The 26,111-nt window shown below is 56.9% G+C and overlaps 2 non-coding genes and 3 pseudogenes across 2 annotated transcripts; 1 reads left to right on the top strand and 4 right to left on the bottom strand.

Moving 5' to 3' along the window:
• Positions 1-6,836: 6,836 nt before the first annotated feature.
• LOC142766435 (U2 spliceosomal RNA) lies at positions 6,837-7,017 on the bottom strand (annotated as a pseudogene).
• Positions 7,018-13,542: 6,525 nt separating this feature from the next.
• Positions 13,543-13,717, bottom strand: LOC142766399 (U2 spliceosomal RNA; annotated as a pseudogene).
• Positions 13,718-16,791: 3,074 nt separating this feature from the next.
• Positions 16,792-16,973, bottom strand: LOC142766451 (U2 spliceosomal RNA; annotated as a pseudogene).
• A 2,463-nt stretch (positions 16,974-19,436) lies between these two features.
• Positions 19,437-19,620, bottom strand: LOC142766325 (U2 spliceosomal RNA). The gene has a single exon (XR_012884496.1). It is a non-coding gene; the product is annotated as a U2 spliceosomal RNA (small nuclear RNA).
• A 465-nt stretch (positions 19,621-20,085) lies between these two features.
• Positions 20,086-20,268, top strand: LOC142766274 (U2 spliceosomal RNA). The gene has a single exon (XR_012884456.1). It is a non-coding gene; the product is annotated as a U2 spliceosomal RNA (small nuclear RNA).
• Positions 20,269-26,111: the final 5,843 nt, after the last annotated feature.

Here is a 26,111-nt window from a genome sequence, read left to right as displayed (position 1 = left end):
CAGGTAGCTGCGGGAGCACAGGCGCTGGAGGACGCGGTCGTTGGCCGGGTCCCAAGCGCCGAGAGCCCCGACGATGACGGCGGCCACCGTTACTCTCTGGTAGCGGCGACGCAGGTAGTCGGCGACGGGTTGGTAGCGTGCGACCTTGTCGTTTCGCGTGTTGGTAAAGGCCTCCGGTGTGTTCTCGAACGGGCAAGCCACGTCGATCACCAGGGCCTCCTCCCCGCGAACCAGGACAAGGTCAGGACGCAGTCCGGTGTCGCCGACCGGCCGGTTCTCGTACGCTACGGTGTAGTCGCGGGCAGCGGCCGTGCGAAGGCGCGAGACCACCGCGTTGTGCCGTGCCTGAGACATGGCGCTGTGCGTCATGCAGTGGCAAAGCACGTGCGGTAGCGTCTCCCTCGCGTAGCCGCAGACCCGGCAACGCTGGTCTCGGTCAGTAGGGCCCCACATGACGGCGCCATTCAGGGGTAGCAGGTTGAGGCGCGCCCGGTGGATAAACCGCCAGTCGGCGAAGTGTGTGAACGCTCCCGTGGAGATGAAATGGGAGCTCGCACGATCCGCCGAGACGCAGGCCATCACCTTTCCCTGGTTCGGTTGGTCATGGAGGGCGTTGTCCCTGACGTGGGCCAGCACATCTCGTAGCGTTCGCATTACCCGGTTCCGCTGTGTTGAAGGTAGCGTCGCGTCGCCGCAGGTGATGGTAACGTTGTCGGGCCGCAGGGACCACGAGACTTGTAGTCTTCGGGACGCCTTACGGGCCTCGGTCCACACGCTGCGCAGCTGGGTTGCCGGCCTTGAGTGGACGACCTGTCGGTCGCCAGAGAGGTACGCCTCCAACTCGAAACGGGTAGCCTCCCATCCGAGGCGGGTGGAGGCGATCTCGTAAGCGTCGGACAGGGCGAGATCCCGCAACGACTGATCTGAAGTCGTCAGGAGCTTGAAAGCGGAGTCGATACGACAGATGTCGTATAACTCCGCTGCCACCGGTATCGCTACTGCTCCTCCGGAGGCGCTCCCGTAGACGTAGTTCGTCGAGGCGTTCACCGGTAGGTAGAGTGTTCGCTTGACCATGGGCCTGATGGCAAGGTCCAACCGGTGCCAATCTGTTTTAGTCAGGGCGCCGCACCTCATGGAAAAGTTCAGAGCAGGGAACACAAATGTCTTGAGGGCGTCAATACGCTGCCAGGGGGCTAGGAGGGACGAAAAAATTGCCGTGGCGTTGCGAATGGCGTCCTCAATGACATTGGTCCCCGCTCGCTGTGGAAGGCGGAAACCCACCGGGCGTCCGAGGTAGCGGAGCGGCTCGGAGTCGCTCAAGGCCGTTACCGGGACGCCGGAGACCCGGAACACGGTTGGCCGCATTCCGACGGGGGTGACGCCGCTGAGGTGCAAGGTCGTACACTTGCCCGGGTTGAGAGATAGCCCGAGCGGTGTTGATAGCGCCTCGACCGTGTCGATGCGTTGTTGGAGAAGAGCAGGACAGTCGGCCAGGGGCGTCAGGTCGTCGGCATAGGCGAGGATGTTGTGGTCGTCGCCCGTGCCTTGGACGCCTCGAACTACGGGGTCTATGACCAGGTTGAAGAGCAACCCGCTGAGCGGGCAGCCCTGGCGTAGACCCGAGTGGATAACGACCGGATCTGTCGTGCCCTCTGCAGCAACGATGACAGTTTGGTTGTCACGGTAGAGGTCCTCGATGAGGGCGGTGAACGTCTCCCCAGCACCGGAACCACGGAGGGCATCCAGGAGGGCTTGGTGAGGCACGGACCCGTAGGCGTTTGCGAAGTCCAGGAGGGCTGCGCAAAACTCCGTGCCACCAGCTCTGGCTGCGTCCATGCGGTGCTGAAAGATATAATTCAGCTCGAAAACGCCGTCATAAGGGAGGAAACCTTTTTGGCACCTTGACAAGACCTGGTGATCCATGATCCAGGCTTGCAGGCGCGACGCAAGACACTTGGCGTACAGCTTGGAGGCAGTACAGCCGAGTGCGATGGGGCGCCAGTTGCCCGGAACAGAGGGATCACCTTTCTTGTAGATGAGAACCGTGCGTGACGTTCGCCATGAGTCCGGGGTGCGACGGTGGTGAACACAGGCGTTGAACAGGGAGGACAGGAAGCGGGCCTCCGGGTCGACGGACCTCCAGTGTTGGTACGTCAGTCTGTCGGGTCCGGGAGCCGTGTTCTCCGACTTCCGAAGCCGGAGGAGAACTTCGTCCGCCGAGAACGACGCCGTGTTGACCGGAACAGGAGCCGCTGGTCGTTGAAACAACGCTGACGTGTCTGCCGTGCGAGGTGACCAAGTGGAGGCCCAATGGTCCTGGATGTCTCGTATAGGTATGGTACAGGACCGTGTGGGACCCTCCATGATCAGGCGCACGGCACGTCGGCGGTTCCTGCGGTAGAGACGCTGGATCTCTGTCGCGTTGTCGGGGTTGACGTCTCGAGCAGGGCGTCCCGGTGTTGCCGGAGGGAGGCGGACAGCTTCCGCAGCCAGAGCAACAGCCTGAGACCATGCCTGCTCACACGTCGCCCATGATTCTGGCGTTGGGGCTGAACGGAGCGTGGCTCGCAAGACGCGGACCTGCTCCGCAAGCAGCATGGTGCGGTCCGTTGGCATCTCCATCGTCGGTGCTTCGACAGGAGTGTCGTGTGCACCGTCGTCGACTTCATCCACGCCAGTGTCTTCCAACCGCTCGGAAAGGGAAGGGGATGAGGAGGAGCGGGAATTGGTCGACAGAGGGCGGCGGTCGACGACGATGCCGGCAGCTGGGACACTCTGTTCGTCCACCGGCTCGTTGGCCGATGCGTCGTCGGAGTCGTCGGTACCGGAGACGTCGGCAAGCTCCGTGGACATCCGTGAGGAAGCCCTTGAAGCCGACGACGTGGTGCCGGGACCGGTACGGCGACGAGAAGACGAGCCGGGCGTGGATGAGACCTCGCCAGTCGTGGACTGGGGACCAGGATCTGGTGGCACGGACGGTGGCGTTCCGGGACCCGAAGGCGATTGCCGAGGCGTAGAAGAGCCGGAGCCAGAAGTTGGAGAGGAGTGGCCTGGCATAGTAGACGTCTCGGAACTTGACACCGACGGAGAACCGGTTGCCGAAGTGCTGGAGGCCGACCCGGTACTGGAAGATGGCGTCGATGTGGAGGAATGGCCTCCACGACGTCTTCGAGACCGGGAAACGGTTGCTCGGGTCTGTGGTGCTGGTACTGCTCGGCAAGTTGTACCGGAAGGAGCTGGGCCGGAGCGTGGTGTGGTTTCTATGCCAGAGGAACTGGAGGTAGTCGCCGTAGGCTGCCGTGGGGGGCGAAGAGGTACAAATGGAGTGGACTCCTCTTGCGCATGCCGTGCCATGGTGTGCCGGGCCAAGGAGCGTTCGCAATTGAAGCTCTTCGGGCAATACCGGCAGGGGTGGTAAGGCTCGTTCGAGGCAGGACCCGGGCAATCGTGGCGGGCGGACAGCGAATTCAACCGGGCATCACAGGCGACGCACCGGTAGAGCCGCTCCGTTGGCCGAACCCCGTGTTTCTGCTCCATGTGGGACCGACACGCGGACAGTCGGAGCGAGACTGATGTGCGGGCTTGGCAGCCCGCGCAACAGGGATAAGGACAACGAAGGAGCCCTGGCACCGGCAGGTACACTGTCATGATGCCCCGGTAAATGATGGGCGGTCGGGAGCGAGGAGGGCCCGATGCTGCCGCTGAAACGCCAGTAGACGCGGGTGTGCCAGGACGAGGCCGCTGGGCCGGCGGGGGCGCCGGTGTGCTCGTCCCCGAAGGGGGAGCGGGACGCCGCCGACGGCTACCGGAACCCAGGAAGAGCGGCTCGACGGACACGGCAGGTGGCCGGCGGGGGGTAGGCATGGCCAGGCAGGGACTTCTCCAGGTCCTCGTGGACGGACGTCCGGGCAGGAAGGCCGGGGCGACGGCGACGACGTCGGCGAAGTAGTCACGAAGACCGGGGTCCGCTGGTGTCACCAGCAGGCATTGGCGACCGGACCGGGAGTGGCAGGCAAGAAAAGGCTTGTAGACTCTCACCACTCCCGGAGGGCGTCTTCTCCCGCTGGCTTGACTGGGACGCCCGGTCGGTCGAAGTCCACGTCCCCGTGGCTTGATGTCCGGTCCGGTAGGCTCCGACGACGGCGGCGATGAAGTGGTCACGAGGACCGGGGCCCGTGGATGTCGTCAGCAGGCATTGACGACCGGGCCGGGAGTGGCAGGCAAGAAAAGGCTCGTGGACTCTTACCACTCCCGGAGGGCGTCTGCTCCTGCTGGTGGGCCCGCCGCGTCGGTAGATGGCCGGAGACTCCTTCGAAGGTGCAGCAGGGCCGAGGAACCAGGTGGACCCAGGAACAGCGTAGCTCCGTGCGACCAGGGGGGGGGGACCTTCCAGGGCGGCCGGCTCCCCGGGAGGGACCGTTCTCGACCTTTGGCTGTAAAGATCAAAGTGGGAGATCCACGTGTACTACACTTTGATCTTAGCCAAAAGGCCGAGAAGCGATGCAATTCATTAGCACGTAATTAAAATCCATTCTTTCACACCTCGTACTTAGTTCTGGCCAAAAGCCGGGCAAACAGTAGCAAAGCAATTCCGACGTCCACCCATGCACAACCAGCATTGTGCACCGACAGCGGCAGCGCTGGCTTCACGGCATTGCTTTTATCCCCAGTCCGCTTGAAGTTTCTAGTTTCGCTTACAAACATGTTAAAACTGAAACCTTCTTTTTCCCAGAGGTCGAAGCCACGCGTGCTTGCTTGCATGCGTACTCTCTATGCGCCCATGACGTCACACCAAATGCTTGCTGGCGAACATTATCAGGCATGTCGCGAGGGATGCTACAGCATTTGTTTTAAAAACTGATGCATAGTGTACATGTCCAACTCGAGCACCAAAGTCTGGAAGGAAGGAAAAAAAAAAAAAAATGACTGTGCAAAATGTGAATACGTCACCCATCCAACATGGCTTCTACGCCGGCTGCCCAAGCAACGCCTCTGCAACGACGCCCACAATCATCGGCAAAAAGGTGGTGCCTTTGGCTGCTTCAGCACGCTCAACATATGCCTTGCAAGTTCCGACGTGGCGGAACACCGCACCGAGGTCGACGAAGGTCCTGCCGTGAAAGGCAGACCCGGGAATGCGTGCGAAACGTCTACCGCGTGGGTTGTGAAGCCGGTGAATGAAGGATCATGTGGCAGAGGGTGACGGAACGTGAGTGTGCGACTTGACGCTGCGATGTCGTTCAAGCGTTCAACGGGCCGGCAGGTTCTGTCTGTCGTGGTCGAAAACGTCCGAGTTTTGCTGATTCCGAGGGGTAGGAGTGCTATGGTGGCGTGTACGAGGCGCTGGTGCGGCGCTCCGTCGATCGTGCCGGACGGACATGAGGCGGCCGAAGGCGGTCGTGAAGTGGTCGCGGAAATCAGTGGAGAAGTACTCGCCTGCGCTTTTCGTCGAAGACGCGCGACAGACGGTCTTCGGGAGACACGGGTGGTTGCACAAATGCGACCGTGCGTCAACGTGCAGCCATATTCGTGGATTATTTCGCCCCATTACGATAGCTTCGTCACTGCGCTCGCTGGTGTTGCTTGTTTTTGTTGACCTTCACTTGTGGCTCACACCCACTGTGGGGGATTGGCTGGTTTGTTGTTCTGCTTCTTCGACTTCTACATACTCGGCTTAGTGAAGCTGTGAGGAGTGACGAGTGGGTACGGAGGCAAAGCGCGCCCGGGGCGTGATCTCACGCGTCCTGGGGTCCACGTCGCTTCAGGTACGTGCGTGGTGCGTCCGAACGTCTAGTGCGCAATTTTCTTGGAACTTCCAGCAACTGGCAATTCCATTGAGGTGAGCGTGCGAGGATGTTCGTTGTAATTAACGAGAGCCAACGGTGGATGAGCTGGTATGAGATGGTGTTCAGAAATGAAGTGTTTGATCAACAAGGCGATGCCCGCCGTGGTGGTCTGATGGCCGTAAGGTACTCGGCTGCTGACCCGCAGGTGGTGGGATCGAATCCCGGCCGCGGCGGCTGCATTTCCCTGTGCTCAGATTAGGGTGCACGTGAAAGAACCCCAGGTGGTCGAAATTTTCCCATAATCATATGGTGGTTTTGGGACGTCAAACCCCAAAGGTCAGTGGACATAGGAAAAGCACATCGGGGCTTTGCCGCTCCACCGTACAGCAGGTGTGTGCGGAGTGGGTCCTGTGGCGTTCTTTGCGATTTTAATTTGTGATGGGGAATAGTGTAGATGCGTAGACGTGGCGAGAGCACGCGTCTTCAGGTTCAGACGCCGCGTGAAGATGTGAAATAAAAATGCCTTCGCTTGCCACTGCAACTGTAAACAGAAACACCAACCAAACCCCATTTTCTAGAGGCTTTTTTTATTTTTCGTTGCGAAACGGGTGAATTCGAAAAGCGGAAATAGCTTGGCACATACATACACACTTCTACACACATACATACATACACATCGCACATGCATACACATCGTATACACACTTCTAGCTTTCCTCCGAAACAGTAATGATAATTTCCTCAATAGTTTTATTAATATGAGTAGGAACGTTAAAAAAAATAAGAAACTTGAGTATGTACGTGTGAACATAACAAAATAAAAGAGACCCTCCATATATGAAATACACACGGAAACATTTATTTTCCCAGAGCAATCGTAAGTGTAAACACAGCTAGCGCACACCCTGCACGCGAATACCGCGTCAGCCGGGGCGGCGTGCCGCCACCGTCTCGGACACTCGACGCACCCAAGCCGTTTACCCCGGTATCATGGGTAAATCCGAACACTCCTTCTATCATTGAATTTATTGTCGAACTCACCCCGCAGGGGGTGAGTGGGCCGATCCCGGAGGTAGTGCAATACCGGGCCAACCCGTGGCGGAGGTGAAGCAAGCTTCAAGCACTCCGCCGCATCACAAAAATAAGTTTAATATCTTGGATCCAAATAGGATCCGTATCAGATATTAAGCTGATAAGAACAGAATTTTTATTATGCTTAGTACACAAACATCATACATGGTTATATAACAGAACACGAAACGGTAATAAAAGGTGTATATAATAAAATCAGGTAACAAAAAGGCTAAAAAAGAGTTAGTGGTGTTAGTATGAATAAAAGCGTATAACAATAAAAAACGCGGTATCGCTTCTCGAATAAAAACTATTTACAAAACGCCTATATGGCCACGATAAATGTCCGTAGAGGCAGCGATCGTGTCTGAGACGCAAAGTCTTTTCATGGTGCGCAGGTAGCTCCTGGAGCAGAACCTGCGGCAGACACGATCGTTGGCCGGATCCCACGAGCCGAGGCAGCCTACGACGATGGCGTCGACGGAGACGCACTGGAACCGCTGGAGGAGATGACGCTGTAGAGGGGCGTACTTCTCCTCCTTGACCCTCCGAGCCTCCTGGAACGCCTGCATACGGTTGTCGAAGGGACAGCAGACGTCCAGGATCAGGGCTTCCTCACCACGGGCCAGGACGAGGTCGGGTCGCAAGCCGGGGACGCCGACCTGCTGGTTCTCCCCGATGACGGTGAACCGCTCCAGGGCCGCCTTCTTGAGGCGCGCAACGATGGCGTTGTGGCGCTCTGTCATGGCCCGGCTCTGCCGCATGCAGTGGCAGAGGACGTGCGGCAGGGTCTCCTCCCCGTACCCGCAGCGTCGGCACCTCTTGTCAGCTGCGGGCACCCACGTTCTTGTGCCGTTAAGGGGGAGGAGATTCAGCCGGGCTCGATGAATGAAGCGCCACTCCTTGAAGCGAGTGTAGCGGCCGGACCTCATGAAGTGGAAACTGGCGGGGTCCGCCGCTACACACGCCATCGCCTTGCCCTGGGACGGCTTCTCCTGGAGAGAACGGTCCCGGTCCTGGTTGAGGATGGCCCGAAGGATCTTGATCAGCTTGTTCCGGTTCCGCGCTGACACCGTGGCCTCTCCGCAGGTGATGCGGGCGCCCTGGTCCAGTAGCTCCCAGGCGACGGACAGGCGACGGGAGGCTTTGCGTGCCTCCGTCCAGACAGACTGCAGCTGGGTCGCAGTCTGCCGGAAGTCGCCCTCCGTTTCGCCTGAGAGGTAGGCCTCAGTGTCGTCCGTGTCCGCCGGTCGCCTCAGCCGCCTCGACACCACCCGGTTGAGCTCCTCCCTCGCTCGCTCCCGGACCTCCAGATCAGTCGACGACAGGAGCTTGAAGGCCCCGTCCACTCGGCAGATGTCGCTGAGCTCCGCCGCAAGAGGGATCCCTGCAGTGCCGGCATGTGCGCTCCCGTACACATACTCGTTTGACGCTCTGGCCGGCACGTACAGGGTCTTCTTGATCAGCGGGCGAAGCTCCTCGTCCAAGCGATGCCACTCTCCTTTGCTGGCAAGGCCCACCCGCATGGCGAAGTTGAGGGCTGGATATAGAAATGTTTTAATAGAATCCAGCCTCTGCCATGGGGTGAGCATGGAGGAGAGCAGCCGTCTGCCGAGATGGATGGCCTCGTCGACCGTTGTCTGGTCCGGTAGCACCCGAAACCCCACAGGACGCCCCAGGAACCGGTGCCCCTCGAAGTCCGCCAGTGCCGGGACCGGGACGCTCCCCACGGTGAAAGTGGTGGGCCGTGTGCCCACCGGGTAGCGCCCGGACAGGTGGAGGGTGCGGCACTTGGCAGGCTTCAGTCGCAGCCCGAGCGGGTCCGAAAGGGCCGTCACCACGTTGAGGCGGCGCTGCAAGGTGGCGGGATCCCCGGCGAGCAGCGTCAGATCATCGGCGTAGGCAAGGATGTTGTGTTGCCTATCGCCTCCCTGCACCGCTCTAATGATGGGGTCCACCACCAGGTTGAACAGCAGGCCGCTCAGGGGACAGCCTTGGCGTAGGCCCGCTCCGATGGCGATTGGCTCCGTGGTGCCGTCAGCTGCCACGACGCAGGTGGTGTTGGCGCGGTAGAGTTCCTCCACGATCTCCGCGAAGGGCTCCCCCGCGCCGGCGCCGCGGACAGCGTCGACGAGGGCCTCATGGGCGACCGAGCCGAAGGCGTTGGCGTAGTCGAGGAACCCCACGCACAGCTCCCCACCTCCCGTCCTGGCGTCGTCCAGGCGTCCCTGCAGCACGAAGTTGTGTTCGAACACCCCATCGTGCGGCAGGAAGCCCTTCTGACACCTGGACAGTACCGCATGGTCGCCCAACCACCGCTGCAGCCGCGTGGTGAGACACCCGGCATACAGTTTGGCGATCGTTCGACCAAGGGCAATGGGTCGCCAGTTTGTGGGGTCCTCGCGGTCGCCCTTCTTGTGAATGAGGATCGTCCTCGTCGACTTCCAGCTCCGGGGTGTGCGGCGATATTTGAGGCAGACGTTGAATACCGCGGCAAGGTACCGCCCTTCAGGGTCCACCTGCCTCCAGTGGTGGTAAGTGAGGCGGTCCTCTCCCGGAGCTGTACTCTCGCACCTTCGGAGCTTGGCTGCGACCTCGTCGTCCAAGAAGGGGCAGAGGTCCAGTTCCTCGTTGGTGGGGGCTCGCGTCCTGAGAATTGTTGTGTCCACTGCTGCCGGAGACCAGAGGCGGGTGTAGTAGCTTTGAAGCGTGCCTGGGTCAATGGGGCAGAGCTGCGAAGGGCCCTCCGCAATCAGCCGGACGGCCCGGCGCCGGTTCCTCCTGTAAAGAGCCTGTATCTGGGAGGGGTTATCGGGATTAATCTCGCGCCGAGGTGGTGTTTGGCGCGAGTCCCGATTGGGCAGCCTCAGGTGGTCAGTAATGGCTGCCTCTGCGCGGTCCAGGATGCTTTCGAACCGCGCCCACTCCTCCTCAGATACGGGCAACCGGCTTAGTGCCCGCAGCTCCGCCGTCATCTCAGCTAGGACCCAGGCACTCTCTGGTCTGGCGGTGTCGGCCATCTCCTCCTGGGTGCCGTATGTGCTGCCGCTGTGTCGGTTGACTCTGCGGGGTGTCATCGCCTCGGGAGAAGGTGGTGGTGGACTCCCGATGGCTCGCCCCGCAGTCGGCTCTGGAAGCTCCCCCTCTGCAGGACTGCAGTACTCGTCCGAGGGGGAACTCGGTCGTGCTGCCTGGTGGTCAGCTGGGCTGCCCGCCGCATCCTCGACGCCGCCTGGCAGGGGGGTAGGCAGGACCTCCTGTGGAGAGGGTCCTGCGGCGGCGCTTTGGGTGGGTGAAGCGGTGGCCCGCTGCTGCTGGTCCGTCTCGTCCGGTGAAGAGCCGGCGCCACTCTGCGAGGGAGAGGGGGCCACCACTGAGGGTGTCCCCGGAGTGGCGGCACGTCCGGGCGAGGCCTGCTGGTGGGGACTGGTGGAACCGGTGGCGCTGGTGGGCGGCTGTCGGGGCGGAGCACCTGCGGCGACGTTTTGCCTGGCCTGCTTCGCCTCCTCCCTCAAGTGCCACTGTTGATGGTTGTGAAGGCCCTTCCTTGCGGGGAAGGACCTTGGGCACTTATCGCATTGGTGCCGGAAACGCGGGGGAGGGGCGGCGGTGGGAACGTTGGCCAGGCATTTGTTGACATGGGCCATTGGTCTTTGGCCCAGGACGTCGCCGCATAACGAGCAGATGTAGGAGGTGCTCGTAATTCTGGCTCCGTGCTCCGCCTCCAGGTGCCGCTCCAGGGACTGCCGCCGAGAGGTCCATGTGGCCGGGTTGTAGGTGGCCCCGCAGCCGAGCTCGCAGCACTCGATGGCAGGAGGCACGGGGAAGTACACTACAAGTGTACTCCCGTCGCGCACTGGCTGGCGCTCCTGCCAAGGGGGGTCGCCGTCATCCTCGCTGGAGTCCAGGGTTGGACCCCCGGAGGCCATGACCCTATTGCCACGCTAGGCGTGAGGGCCAGGGGGCCTCGGCGAGGACAGGGTGGTCGACGGCGACCATGGCGGGGCCAGGGAGGCCCCCGAGTGCGGCTGCGGCAGGACCAGGACGGCAGGCGCAGCACCGGCAAGCAGCAGGCAGGACCAAGCAGCAGGCACGACCAGACGGCAGGGCAGCAGGTCCTGGGGCAGCAGGACAACGGCAGCAAAACCAGGGCAGCAACACCAGGGCAGCAGGCAGGCAGCAGGAGGCGGCCGAATCCGAGTAGCAGCAGTGGACAAGGGGTGGGTGGGAGCGAGGGAGAAAGACTCCGCTGTAACCGGGCGGGTATCCGGTTGCCTCTACGAAGATCAGGGAGTGCAGGGCGGTCAAGCCACCACTACACTTTGATCTTAGCCAAAAGGCCGAGAAGCGATGCAATTCATTAGCACGTAATTAACATCCATTCTTTCACACCTCGTACTTAGTTCTGGCCAAAAGCCGGGCAAACAGTAGCAAAGCAATTCCGACGTCCACCCATGCACAACCAGCATTGTGCACCGACAGCGGCAGCGCTGGCTTCACGGCATTGCTTTTATCCCCAGTCCGCTTGAAGTTTCTAGTTTCGCTTACAAACATGTTAAAACTGAAACCTTCTTTTTCCCAGAGGTCGAAGCCACGCGTGCTTGCTTGCATGCGTACTCTCTATGCGCCCATGACGTCACACCAAATGCTTGCTGGCGAACATTATCAGGCATGTCGCGAGGGATGCTACAGCATTTGTTTTAAAAACTGATGCATAGTGTACATGTCCAACTCGAGCACCAAAGTCTGGAAGGAAGGAAAAAAAAAAAAAATGACTGTGCAAAATGTGAATACGTCACCCATCCAACATGGCTTCTACGCCGGCTGCCCAAGCAACGCCTCTGCAACGACGCCCACAATCATCGGCAAAAAGGTGGTGCCTTTGGCTGCTTCAGCACGCTCAACATATGCCTTGCAAGTTCCGACGTGGCGGAACACCGCACCGAGGTCGACGAAGGTCCTGCCGTGAAAGGCAGACCCGGGAATGCGTGCGAAACGTCTACCACGTGGGTTGTGAAGCCGGTGAATGAAGGATCATGTGGCAGAGGGTGACGGAACGTGAGTGTGCGACTTGACGCTGCGATGTCGTTCAAGCGTTCAACGGGCCGGCAGGTTCTGTCTGTCGTGGTCGAAAACGTCCGAGTTTTGCTGATTCCGAGGGGTAGGAGTGCTATGGTGGCGTGTACGAGGCGCTGGTGCGGCGCTCCGTCGATCGTGCCGGACGGACATGAGGCGGCCGAAGGCGGTCGTGAAGTGGTCGCGGAAATCAGTGGAGAAGTACTCGCCTGCGCTTTTCGTCGAAGACGCGCGACAGACGGTCTTCGGGAGACACGGGTGGTTGCACAAATGCGACCGTGCGTCAACGTGCAGCCATATTCGTGGATTATTTCGCCCCATTACGATAGCTTCGTCACTGCGCTCGCTGGTGTTGCTTGTTTTTGTTGACCTTCACTTGTGGCTCACACCCACTGTGGGGGATTGGCTGGTTTGTTGTTCTGCTTCTTCGACTTCTACATACTCGGCTTAGTGAAGCTGTGAGGAGTGACGAGTGGGTACGGAGGCAAAGCGCGCCCGGGGCGTGATCTCACGCGTCCTGGGGTCCACGTCGCTTCAGGTACGTGCGTGGTGCGTCCGAACGTCTAGTGCGCAATTTTCTTGGAACTTCCAGCAACTGGCAATTCCATTGAGGTGAGCGTGCGAGGATGTTCGTTGTAATTAACGAGAGCCAACGGTGGATGAGCTGGTATGAGATGGTGTTCAGAAATGAAGTGTTTGATCAACAAGGCGATGCCCGCCGTGGTGGTCTGATGGCCGTAAGGTACTCGGCTGCTGACCCGCAGGTGGTGGGATCGAATCCCGGCCGCGGCGGCTGCATTTCCCTGTGCTCAGATTAGGGTGCACGTGAAAGAACCCCAGGTGGTCGAAATTTTCCCATAATCATATGGTGGTTTTGGGACGTCAAACCCCAAAGGTCAGTGGACATAGGAAAAGCACATCGGGGCTTTGCCGCTCCACCGTACAGCAGGTGTGTGCGGAGTGGGTCCTGTGGCGTTCTTTGCGATTTTAATTTGTGATGGGGAATAGTGTAGATGCGTAGACGTGGCGAGAGCACGCGTCTTCAGGTTCAGACGCCGCGTGAAGATGTGAAATAAAAATGCCTTCGCTTGCCACTGCAACTGTAAACAGAAACACCAACCAAACCCCATTTTCTAGAGGCTTTTTTTATTTTTCGTTGCGAAACGGGTGAATTCGAAAAGCGGAAATAGCTTGGCACATACATACACACTTCTACACACATACATACATACACATCGCACATGCATACACATCGTATACACACTTCTAGCTTTCCTCCGAAACAGTAATGATAATTTCCTCAATAGTTTTATTAATATGAGTAGGAACGTTAAAAAAAATAAGAAACTTGAGTATGTACGTGTGAACATAACAAAATAAAAGAGACCCTCCATATATGAAATACACACGGAAACATTTATTTTCCCAGAGCAATCGTAAGTGTAAACACAGCTAGCGCACTCCCTGCACGCGAATACCGCGTCAGCCGGGGCGGCGTGCCGCCACCGTCTCGGACACTCGACGCACCCAAGCCGTTTACCCCGGTATCATGGGTAAATCCGAACACTCCTTCTATCATTGAATTTATTGTCGAACTCACCCCGCAGGGGGTGAGTGGGCCGATCCCGGAGGTAGTGCAATACCGGGCCAACCCGTGGCGGAGGTGAAGCAAGCTTCAAGCACTCCGCCGCATCACAAAAATAAGTTTAATATCTTGGATCCAAATAGGATCCGTATCAGATATTAAGCTGATAAGAACAGAGTGAGGTTGTCAAAAGAGGCAGCACACAAGAGAGGAAGTAGAAGTCTCGGCCTTGCTGGCCCGATCAAAGGCCGCCCGGACCTCCGGGACCACCGGGCCTGACCTAGGGTGCGGCGCCCTACCGGCTGCCCCAGCGTCCACCCTTTCTCACCAAAGGGCTTGGCCAGTCGCCATGGCTTAGAGCCATGGTGGAGCTGCATTGGAGCAGGCCGGCAGAGCAGGGGCTGAGCCGCACGTCCACCCAGGGCCGGGGAACCCTGGGCTTAGTCGGGAAGGCCGCCTTGGGCGACCACCCGCCAGCTAAGCAAGCGACCCCAGAGCTTATAGCTCAATACAGCGGTGATAGCGGGGTGAGCCTTTTGCCCACCGCGGAGCGTCACTCCCCTGCTGCCGCACCCCGAAGAGAGGCCGCAAGTGGATCCCGCAGGCATAACACCTTCGCGGGTCCAAAGACCCCAGACAGTCCTGCTGGAGAGGCCAGGCGGTCAGGGGTGGGTTTGGACCCACGCCCTGACCTCAGGACAGGGGAAGAACGTATAAGTTGCGGTGCAACTGCCCAGTCAGCTCCCGAAGGAACCCGGTTTGGATGCACCGCAAGCGTAAGAAGGAAGCGGGAAAAGAGAAGCGAGAGGAGAAAGAAAAAAAAGAGTGAAAAGGGTTGTCCCCCCTCAAGGGGGGGCATCCAACCCCGGCCCAAAGGCCAAAAATGTAGTCCCGAGAGGTAGGACTACACTTTGATCTTAGCCAAAAGGCCGAGAAGCGATGCAATTCATTAGCACGTAATTAAAATCCATTCTTTCACACCTCGTACTTAGTTCTGGCCAAAAGCCGGGCAAACAGTAGCAAAGCAATTCCGACGTCCACCCATGCACAACCAGCATTGTGCACCGACAGCGGCAGCGCTGGCTTCACGGCATTGCTTTTATCCCCAGTCCGCTTGAAGTTTCTAGTTTCGCTTACAAACATGTTAAAACTGAAACCTTCTTTTTCCCAGAGGTCGAAGCCACGCGTGCTTGCTTGCATGCGTACTCTCTATGCGCCCATGACGTCACACCAAATGCTTGCTGGCGAACATTATCAGGCATGTCGCGAGGGATGCTACAGCATTTGTTTTAAAAACTGATGCATAGTGTACATGTCCAACTCGAGCACCAAAGTCTGGAAGGAAGGAAAAAAAAAAAAAATGACTGTGCAAAATGTGAATACGTCACCCATCCAACATGGCTTCTACGCCGGCTGCCCAAGCAACGCCTCTGCAACGACGCCCACAATCATCGGCAAAAAGGTGGTGCCTTTGGCTGCTTCAGCACGCTCAACATATGCCTTGCAAGTTCCGACGTGGCGGAACACCGCACCGAGGTCGACGAAGGTCCTGCCGTGAAAGGCAGACCCGGGAATGCGTGCGAAACGTCTACCGCGTGGGTTGTGAAGCCGGTGAATGAAGGATCATGTGGCAGAGGGTGACGGAACGTGAGTGTGCGACTTGACGCTGCGATGTCGTTCAAGCGTTCAACGGGCCGGCAGGTTCTGTCTGTCGTGGTCGAAAACGTCCGAGTTTTGCTGATTCCGAGGGGTAGGAGTGCTATGGTGGCGTGTACGAGGCGCTGGTGCGGCGCTCCGTCGATCGTGCCGGACGGACATGAGGCGGCCGAAGGCGGTCGTGAAGTGGTCGCGGAAATCAGTGGAGAAGTACTCGCCTGCGCTTTTCGTCGAAGACGCGCGACAGACGGTCTTCGGGAGACACGGGTGGTTGCACAAATGCGACCGTGCGTCAACGTGCAGCCATATTCGTGGATTATTTCGCCCCATTACGATAGCTTCGTCACTGCGCTTGCTGGTGTTGCTTGTTTTTGTTGACCTTCACTTGTGGCTCACACCCACTGTGGGGGATTGGCTGGTTTGTTGTTCTGCTTCTTCGACTTCTACATACTCGGCTTAGTGAAGCTGTGAGGAGTGACGAGTGGGTACGGAGGCAAAGCGCGCCCGGGGCGTGATCTCACGCGTCCTGGGGTCCACGTCGCTTCAGGTACGTGCGTGGTGCGTCCGAACGTCTAGTGCGCAATTTTCTTGGAACTTCCAGCAACTGGCAATTCCATTGAGGTGAGCGTGCGAGGATGTTCGTTGTAATTAACGAGAGCCAACGGTGGATGAGCTGGTATGAGATGGTGTTCAGAAATGAAGTGTTTGATCAACAAGGCGATGCCCGCCGTGGTGGTCTGATGGCCGTAAGGTACTCGGCTGCTGACCCGCAGGTGGTGGGATCGAATCCCGGCCGCGGCGGCTGCATTTCCCTGTGCTCAGATTAGGGTGCACGTGAAAGAACCCCAGGTGGTCGAAATTTTCCCATAATCATATGGTGGTTTTGGGACGTCAAACCCCAAAGGTCAGTGGACATAGGAAAAGCACATCGGGGCTTTGCCGCTCCACCGTACAGCAGGTGTGTGCGGAGTGGGTCCTGTGGCGTTCTTTGCGATTTTAATTTGTGATGGGGAATAGTGTAGATGCGTAGACGTGGCGAGAGCACGCGTCTTCAGGTTCAGACGCCGCGTGAAGATGTGAAATAAAAATGCCTTCGCTTGCCACTGCAACTGTAAACAGAAACACCAACCAAACCCCATTTTCTAGAGGCTTTTTTTATTTTTCGTTGCGAAACGGGTGAATTCGAAAAGCGGAAATAGCTTGGCACATACATACACACTTCTACACACATACATACATACACATCGCACATGCATACACATCGTATACACACTTCTAGCTTTCCTCCGAAACAGTAATGATAATTTCCTCAATAGTTTTATTAATATGAGTAGGAACGTTAAAAAAATAAGAAACTTGAGTATGTACGTGTGAACATAACAAAATAAAAGAGACCCTCCATATATGAAATACACACGGAAACATTTATTTTCCCAGAGCAATCGTAAGTGTAAACACAGCTAGCGCACTCCCTGCACGCGAATACCGCGTCAGCCGAGGCGGCGTGCCGCCACCGTCTCGGACACTCGACGCACCCAAGCCGTTTACCCCGGTATCATGGGTAAATCCGAACACTCCTTCTATCATTGAATTTATTGTCGAACTCACCCCGCAGGGGGTGAGTGGGCCGATCCCGGAGGTAGTGCAATACCGGGCCAACCCGTGGCGGAGGTGAAGCAAGCTTCAAGCACTCCGCCGCATCACAAAAATAAGTTTAATATCTTGGATCCAAATAGGATCCGTATCAGATATTAAGCTGATAAGAACAGAATTTTTTATTATGCTTAGTACACAAACATCATACATGGTTATATAACAGAACAAGAAACGGTAATAAAAGGTGTATATAATAAAATCAGGTAACAAAAAGGCTAAAAAAGAGTTAGTGGTAAACACTACACTTTGATCTTAGCCAAAAGGCCGAGAAGCGATGCAATTCATTAGCACGTAATTAAAATCCATTCTTTCACACCTCGTACTTAGTTCTGGCCAAAAGCCGGGCAAACAGTAGCAAAGCAATTCCGACGTCCACCCATGCACAACCAGCATTGTGCACCGACAGCGGCAGCGCTGGCTTCACGGCATTGCTTTTATCCCCAGTCCGCTTGAAGTTTCTAGTTTCGCTTACAAACATGTTAAAACTGAAACCTTCTTTTTCCCAGAGGTCGAAGCCACGCGTGCTTGCTTGCATGCGTACTCTCTATGCGCCCATGACGTCACACCAAATGCTTGCTGGCGAACATTATCAGGCATGTCGCGAGGGATGCTACAGCATTTGTTTTAAAAACTGATGCATAGTGTACATGTCCAACTCGAGCACCAAAGTCTGGAAGGAAGGAAAAAAAAAAATGACTGTGCAAAATGTGAATACGTCACCCATCCAACATGGCTTCTACGCCGGCTGCCCAAGCAACGCCTCTGCAACGACGCCCACAATCATCGGCAAAAAGGTGGTGCCTTTGGCTGCTTCAGCACGCTCAACATATGCCTTGCAAGTTCCGACGTGGCGGAACACCGCACCGAGGTCGACGAAGGTCCTGCCGTGAAAGGCAGACCCGGGAATGCGTGCGAAACGTCTACCGCGTGGGTTGTGAAGCCGGTGAATGAAGGATCATGTGGCAGAGGGTGACGGAACGTGAGTGTGCGACTTGACGCTGCGATGTCGTTCAAGCGTTCAACGGGCCGGCAGGTTCTGTCTGTCGTGGTCGAAAACGTCCGAGTTTTGCTGATTCCGAGGGGTAGGAGTGCTATGGTGGCGTGTACGAGGCGCTGGTGCGGCGCTCCGTCGATCGTGCCGGACGGACATGAGGCGGCCGAAGGCGGTCGTGAAGTGGTCGCGGAAATCAGTGGAGAAGTACTCGCCTGCGCTTTTCGTCGAAGACGCGCGACAGACGGTCTTCGGGAGACACGGGTGGTTGCACAAATGCGACCGTGCGTCAACGTGCAGCCATATTCGTGGATTATTTCGCCCCATTACGATAGCTTCGTCACTGCGCTCGCTGGTGTTGCTTGTTTTTGTTGACCTTCACTTGTGGCTCACACCCACTGTGGGGGATTGGCTGGTTTGTTGTTCTGCTTCTTCGACTTCTACATACTCGGCTTAGTGAAGCTGTGAGGAGTGACGAGTGGGTACGGAGGCAAAGCGCGCCCGGGGCGTGATCTCACGCGTCCTGGGGTCCACGTCGCTTCAGGTACGTGCGTGGTGCGTCCGAACGTCTAGTGCGCAATTTTCTTGGAACTTCCAGCAACTGGCAATTCCATTGAGGTGAGCGTGCGAGGATGTTCGTTGTAATTAACGAGAGCCAACGGTGGATGAGCTGGTATGAGATGGTGTTCAGAAATGAAGTGTTTGATCAACAAGGCGATGCCCGCCGTGGTGGTCTGATGGCCGTAAGGTACTCGGCTGCTGACCCGCAGGTGGTGGGATCGAATCCCGGCCGCGGCGGCTGCATTTCCCTGTGCTCAGATTAGGGTGCACGTGAAAGAACCCCAGGTGGTCGAAATTTTCCCATAATCATATGGTGGTTTTGGGACGTCAAACCCCAAAGGTCAGTGGACATAGGAGAAGCACATCGGGGCTTTGCCGCTCCACCGTACAGCAGGTGTGTGCGGAGTGGGTCCTGTGGCGTTCTTTGCGATTTTAATTTGTGATGGGGAATAGTGTAGATGCGTAGACGTGGCGAGAGCACGCGTCTTCAGGTTCAGACGCCGCGTGAAGATGTGAAATAAAAATGCCTTCGCTTGCCACTGCAACTGTAAACAGAAACACCAACCAAACCCCATTTTCTAGAGGCTTTTTTTATTTTTCGTTGCGAAACGGGTGAATTCGAAAAGCGGAAATAGCTTGGCACATACATACACACTTCTACACACATACATACATACACATCGCACATGCATACACATCGTATACACACTTCTAGCTTTCCTCCGAAACAGTAATGATAATTTCCTCAATAGTTTTATTAATATGAGTAGGAACGTTAAAAAAAATAAGAAACTTGAGTATGTACGTGTGAACATAACAAAATAAAAGAGACCCTCCATATATGAAATACACACGGAAACATTTATTTTCCCAGAGCAATCGTAAGTGTAAACACAGCTAGCGCACTCCCTGCACGCGAATACCGCGTCAGCCGGGGCGGCGTGCCGCCACCGTCTCGGACACTCGACGCACCCAAGCCGTTTACCCCGGTATCATGGGTAAATCCGAACACTCCTTCTATCATTGAATTTATTGTCGAACTCACCCCGCAGGGGGTGAGTGGGCCGATCCCGGAGGTAGTGCAATACCGGGCCAACCCGTGGCGGAGGTGAAGCAAGCTTCAAGCACTCCGCCGCATCACAAAAATAAGTTTAATATCTTGGATCCAAATAGGATCCGTATCAGATATTAAGCTGATAAGAACAGACTTTTTATTCAATTTTCACGTACAAAAACATCATAATGGTTAGGAAAAAACTCAACGAGAAAACTTAGTATAAGTGTAAAAGTTAAAATCCGGTAACAAAAGGGTTAAAAACTGTTAGTACACATAAGTTAAAAACGGTAAAACTGTAAAGGTGTATAAGTCTAAAAATATGGAAAAAATAATCGCAACTCTAAAAACTTTGGCTATACAATGTCACTGTACACCGATGTGGCGGCGGTAAATGTCCGTGGAAGCTGCGATCGTGTCACTGACGCACAAGCGTTTCATTGTCCGCAGATAGTTCTTTGAACACAGTCTGCGCGTGACACGATCGTTAGCCGGATCCCACGACCCCAGGCAGCCGACGACGATGGCTTCGACGGAAACGCGCTGCCGGAAACGCGCTGCCGGAAACGCGCTGCTGGAAACGCGCTGACGGAAACGCGCTGTCGGAAACGCGACGGAAACGCGCTTCGACGGAAACGCGCGAAACTAGAAGACTTGTATTGAACATCAATAAAAGCACTCTGTTCTTATCAGCTTAATATCTGATACGGATCCTATTTGGATCCAAGATATTAAACTTATTTTTGTGATGCGGCGGAGTGCTTGAAGCTTGCTTCACCTCCGCCACGGGTTGGCCCGGTATTGCACTACCTCCGGGATCGGCCCACTCACCCCCTGCGGGGTGAGTTCGACAATAAATTCAATGATAGAAGGAGTGTTCGGATTTACCCATGATACCGGGGTAAACGGCTTGGGTGCGTCGAGTGTCCGAGACGGTGGCGGCACGCCGCCCCGGCTGACGCGGTATTCGCGTGCAGGGAGTGCGCTAGCTGTGTTTACACTTACGATTGCTCTGGGAAAATAAATGTTTCCGTGTGTATTTCATATATGGAGGGTCTCTTTTATTTTGTTATGTTCACACGTACATACTCAAGTTTCTTATTTTTTTTAACGTTCCTACTCATATTAATAAAACTATTGAGGAAATTATCATTACTGTTTCGGAGGAAAGCTAGAAGTGTGTATACGATGTGTATGCATGTGCGATGTGTATGTATGTATGTGTGTAGAAGTGTGTATGTATGTGCCAAGCTATTTCCGCTTTTCGAATTCACCCGTTTCGCAACGAAAAATAAAAAAAGCCTCTAGAAAATGGGGTTTGGTTGGTGTTTCTGTTTACAGTTGCAGTGGCAAGCGAAGGCATTTTTATTTCACATCTTCACGCGGCGTCTGAACCTGAAGACGCGTGCTCTCGCCACGTCTACGCATCTACACTATTCCCCATCACAAATTAAAATCGCAAAGAACGCCACAGGACCCACTCCGCACACACCTGCTGTACGGTGGAGCGGCAAAGCCCCGATGTGCTTTTCCTATGTCCACTGACCTTTGGGGTTTGACGTCCCAAAACCACCATATGATTATGGGAAAATTTCGACCACCTGGGGTTCTTTCACGTGCACCCTAATCTGAGCACAGGGAAATGCAGCCGCCGCGGCCGGGATTCGATCCCACCACCTGCGGGTCAGCAGCCGAGTACCTTACGGCCATCAGACCACCACGGCGGGCATCGCCTTGTTGATCAAACACTTCATTTCTGAACACCATCTCATACCAGCTCATCCACCGTTGGCTCTCGTTAATTACAACGAACATCCTCGCACGCTCACCTCAATGGAATTGCCAGTTGCTGGAAGTTCCAAGAAAATTGCGCACTAGACGTTCGGACGCACCACGCACGTACCTGAAGCGACGTGGACCCCAGGACGCGTGAGATCACGCCCCGGGCGCGCTTTGCCTCCGTACCCACTCGTCACTCCTCACAGCTTCACTAAGCCGAGTATGTAGAAGTCGAAGAAGCAGAACAACAAACCAGCCAATCCCCCACAGTGGGTGTGAGCCACAAGTGAAGGTCAACAAAAACAAGCAACACCAGCGAGCGCAGTGACGAAGCTATCGTAATGGGGCGAAATAATCCACGAATATGGCTGCACGTTGACGCACGGTCGCATTTGTGCAACCACCCGTGTCTCCCGAAGACCGTCTGTCGCGCGTCTTCGACGAAAAGCGCAGGCGAGTACTTCTCCACTGATTTCCGCGACCACTTCACGACCGCCTTCGGCCGCCTCATGTCCGTCCGGCACGATCGACGGAGCGCCGCACCAGCGCCTCGTACACGCCACCATAGCACTCCTACCCCTCGGAATCAGCAAAACTCGGACGTTTTCGACCACGACAGACAGAACCTGCCGGCCCGTTGAACGCTTGAACGACATCGCAGCGTCAAGTCGCACACTCACGTTCCGTCACCCTCTGCCACATGATCCTTCATTCACCGGCTTCACAACCCACGCGGTAGACGTTTCGCACGCATTCCCGGGTCTGCCTTTCACGGCAGGACCTTCGTCGACCTCGGTGCGGTGTTCCGCCACGTCGGAACTTGCAAGGCATATGTTGAGCGTGCTGAAGCAGCCAAAGGCACCACCTTTTTGCCGATGATTGTGGGCGTCGTTGCAGAGGCGTTGCTTGGGCAGCCGGCGTAGAAGCCATGTTGGATGGGTGACGTATTCACATTTTGCACAGTCATTTTTTTTTTTTTCCTTCCTTCCAGACTTTGGTGCTCGAGTTGGACATGTACACTATGCATCAGTTTTTAAAACAAATGCTGTAGCATCCCTCGCGACATGCCTGATAATGTTCGCCAGCAAGCATTTGGTGTGACGTCATGGGCGCATAGAGAGTACGCATGCAAGCAAGCACGCGTGGCTTCGACCTCTGGGAAAAAGAAGGTTTCAGTTTTAACATGTTTGTAAGCGAAACTAGAAACTTCAAGCGGACTGGGGATAAAAGCAATGCCGTGAAGCCAGCGCTGCCGCTGTCGGTGCACAATGCTGGTTGTGCATGGGTGGACGTCGGAATTGCTTTGCTACTGTTTGCCCGGCTTTTGGCCAGAACTAAGTACGAGGTGTGAAAGAATGGATTTTAATTACGTGCTAATGAATTGCATCGCTTCTCGGCCTTTTGGCTAAGATCAAAGTGTCGAGTTAGCTGTTTTTTTACGAGCCCTCGCGCGAGTCCCGGGGTCACGTCACGTCGGCGTCGGCCCCCGGGCCCTCTCGGAGTTCGAGCCCCAGAACCAGTGCAAGCCCTTCGCCGCCGCAGCCTCGTGCACGCGGCTGCCACCCTTGGGTTTCGGGCCTTCCCGCCCGGAGACCCTCTACATGCCAGGTCGAGCCAGGCCCCCGGTCCGCCCCTGCTGCCCCGGAGCTCCTAGCGGCGACCCCTGCCATCACCAGACCCCAAGCGGCCCCCGCCTCAGCTGAGCCGCTGCCTACCAGTGTGCAGCTTGACTGCACGTCACGAGTCGTCCCAGAGCCTCGCCCCCCCCGGCGGCTTGCGGGATCCGCCCACCAGTATGGCCATGCCAGTTGAGCTCCCGGTGAGGGAGAATTGTTTCATGTTTTCCGCGCCCGAGGGCGATGTCTCTGTTGACGATCTGATTGATGCAGTAGAATTAACCGCTGGTGATGATAGTGTATTCGTGCTTCAGCACATGGGGGGCGCAAAGTTCCTTGTGTGTACTCGCAATGCTAGTCAGGCGACGAGCCTAATGGTGGCGGAGGGTTTCACGGTGAATGGGGTGAAGGTGCCGGTAGAGGCAGTCGGGCCGCCGGTAACGTACGTGAACGTCTACCGCTACCCGGCTTTCTTGTCTGATGAGGCCCTTAGTAATGCTCTTGCCCCTTTCGGCAAAATTAAGAGCATTTCCTTCGCCACCTTGGCGACTCGCCAGACTAAGCTAAATGGTGTGAGGCTAGTCAAAATAGAAATGTCCCGGCCTGTTCCTAATTTCATGACAATAGCGGGGCACAAAGTCATGTGTGAATACCGTGGGATGCGTCGCGTGTGCGCCCGCTGCGGCGAGGTCGGACACATGGCGACCGCATGTTCTGCCGCGTACTGCAGACGGTGTGGCATTTTTGGCCACGATACGGAGGGCTGCGAGGCCGAATGTAAACGCTGTGGCGGCCACCACGGGACGCGCGAGTGTTTTCGGAGGCGCTCTTACGCGTCTGCCGCCCGCGGTTTCCCCACACTGACTGATACCACCCCCTCACTTGTACATGTAAGCGGCCCTGCCGTATCGAAGGCCGCCAGTGCCCCACGCCTACAGGTGCTATCGCCAAGGACTGCACCTCGCACCATTGGGAAGGGGCTCCCACCCGAGGACCGCAACTGCAATACTGGCCCGCCCACAGGCAGCAGTGCGGACACTTCGTCTGCCAACGAAGGGGAGAAGCCGGGAAGCGTTGACGACGTCGCCACCACGTCGTCTGAAACAGACACCAGTGACCTCGAGACGGTCTCTGCACAATCGTCACCCACCACGCAGCCCGCACGCCCGCTAGGCGGGCCCGGCCGCCAGGGTTCCTCTGTCGCGCCTAAAGCCCTTACTGGTGCCTCTGAGCAAGAAGCAGCGAGCCTCCTTGTCGCAAACCCACCCACTAACGTGCTGGCTCCAGTCACTCCCCTGGACTTGGAAGAAAGGAGCCAAGACCCCGCCCGAGAGGACTTGCCCATCGTGAGTCGCGGGTACTACGTGCTCCCTGAAGTTCGCGCTCAACCAAGCCTGATACCCCTCCCTGCGCCCTCCTCTGACCATGCGTTGCCCAGTCTCTGCCGAAACCGGGACCCGATTACAGCTCAGACCGCGACTGGCCGCGATCAGAGGACACGCTCGCGCTCGCGCTCGCGCCGACGCACAGGAGAGGGTGTTAAGAGCGATCCGAGAGAACGAGCGACGAGCGGAGAGACGAAGCAGCGACGGGCCGGGCTCGGCGCGAGGAGCAGCGACAGCGACGCCCCTCCGAAAGCGAAATCACAGAAGTTGGGCGAGCGCGCGGAAAGCGAAGGGGACCCGCCCCCTCAAGCCGGCGATTCCAGCGCCTAGTACGCCGACCCCACCCCAGATGGCAGCGCCCTTCCCCCACTGCGCTCCCTTCCTTCTCCCTCTGTGTCCCTTTCCCCTGGCGCGCCATGCACTCACCCTTTCGTAAACTCGCCCCCTCTCCCCTCCTAGCTCCGCTTTATGGCTGACCGGCTGCGTTTCGCCACCTGGAACGTACGCGGGTTCCGCGATAAGACGAAGCAAACCGCCGTCATCTCTTTGGCCAAGCTCCATGACATTGACCTGCTGTTCGTCCAAGAGGCGAATTTCCGTTCCCTCCTCGATGTCACCCTTTTTCGGAACCTTTGCCAGGTCGATGCCTTCTTTTCCTTGACGCGGGCCAAGTCATGCGGGGTCGGAGTCGTCTTCGTCTCTGGAAGGTTCAGGCAAAAGGCTCATTGCGTGTTTGGCGCCGACGGCCGTACGCTAATCCTGGACATCTTCATCGACGGTCGCAAAGTACGGCTCGTTAATGTGTACGCGCCAACAACGAGAACGGAAACGAACACCTTTTTTAGAGAGCTCGGCGAGTCCTTGCAAGCGCCCCTCCCGCATGTAGTCCTCGGCGACTTCAACTGTGTCGTCGACACTACAAGGGACATCAGGGGCCCAGGTCGCGGAGGCTCAGCCTACCACGCGAAAGACCTTGTCAGACTCCTTCGCCGACTGCGACTCTCGGATGCATGGGTTCTCCAGCATGATAACGCATTCGGTCCCACTCGCATGTCGAGGACCACCGCCAGTAGGCTCGACCGCGCCTACTTACCTGACCTTTTGTTACCTTCCCTTGAGGCGTGTGAGGTGCTCCCGTTGCCTCCTGCCTTGGCGGGCATTTCGGATCACGTCCCGTTGGTGACAACCGTGCGCGGGAAGCCCGGCCCCAGTCCAGCAAACGCGTCGTGGCGCCTAGACCCGGCTTTATTAAATGACCCGGTTTCCACCCCCCTGATGCAGCAACGCATTGAAGCCACAATCAGAGCGACCCCCCGAGTGACCCCGGCCGTCTGGGACGACCTCAAGGCGACCTGGAAGGCGCATTTACAACAAGAGGGCAGAGCGAGAAAAAAACGCATTACGGCTCAGATGAACGAGCTGCTGCGCAGGATGCGCATCGTCCAGAACGCCGAGTGTCTCACTTCCTGCACTCGCGACTATCTTGCCGCGCTTAAGGTACAGCATGCACGACTGCAACGAGCCATCACCGGCGAGAAGTGCGCGTTCCGAACCACCTCAGAGGGGCACCGGGAAGAGGACCTGCGCGAAGTAAGCGGCAACGGCTCAGTACGGATCCTACAAGTAAGGCGCCCAGACGGCACACTCACGGAAGACCCAGCAGAGATCGAGGCGACCTTTCGACGCCACTTCGAGACCGCTTTCCGCGAACCGGAGCCCATAACGACCTCATCGGAGCTACCGCACCGGTCAGAACTGTACCAATTCTTGAAACACCTCGATGAAGGTGAATGCCCGACCTTATGCGGCGCAGCGACGATGCAGGAATTGTGGGCCGCCATCCAGTCTATGCCACCGAACTCAGCTCCCGGCGCGGATGGCCTCACTGCAGGGTT

The sequence above is a fragment of the Rhipicephalus microplus genome, chromosome 6 (assembly GCF_043290135.1).
Source record: "Rhipicephalus microplus isolate Deutch F79 chromosome 6, USDA_Rmic, whole genome shotgun sequence".
Lineage (NCBI taxonomy): Eukaryota > Metazoa > Arthropoda > Arachnida > Ixodida > Ixodidae > Rhipicephalus > Rhipicephalus microplus.
The sequence above is the reverse complement of the archived record's forward strand: the minus strand, read 5'-3'. Positions and strand labels throughout refer to the sequence as shown.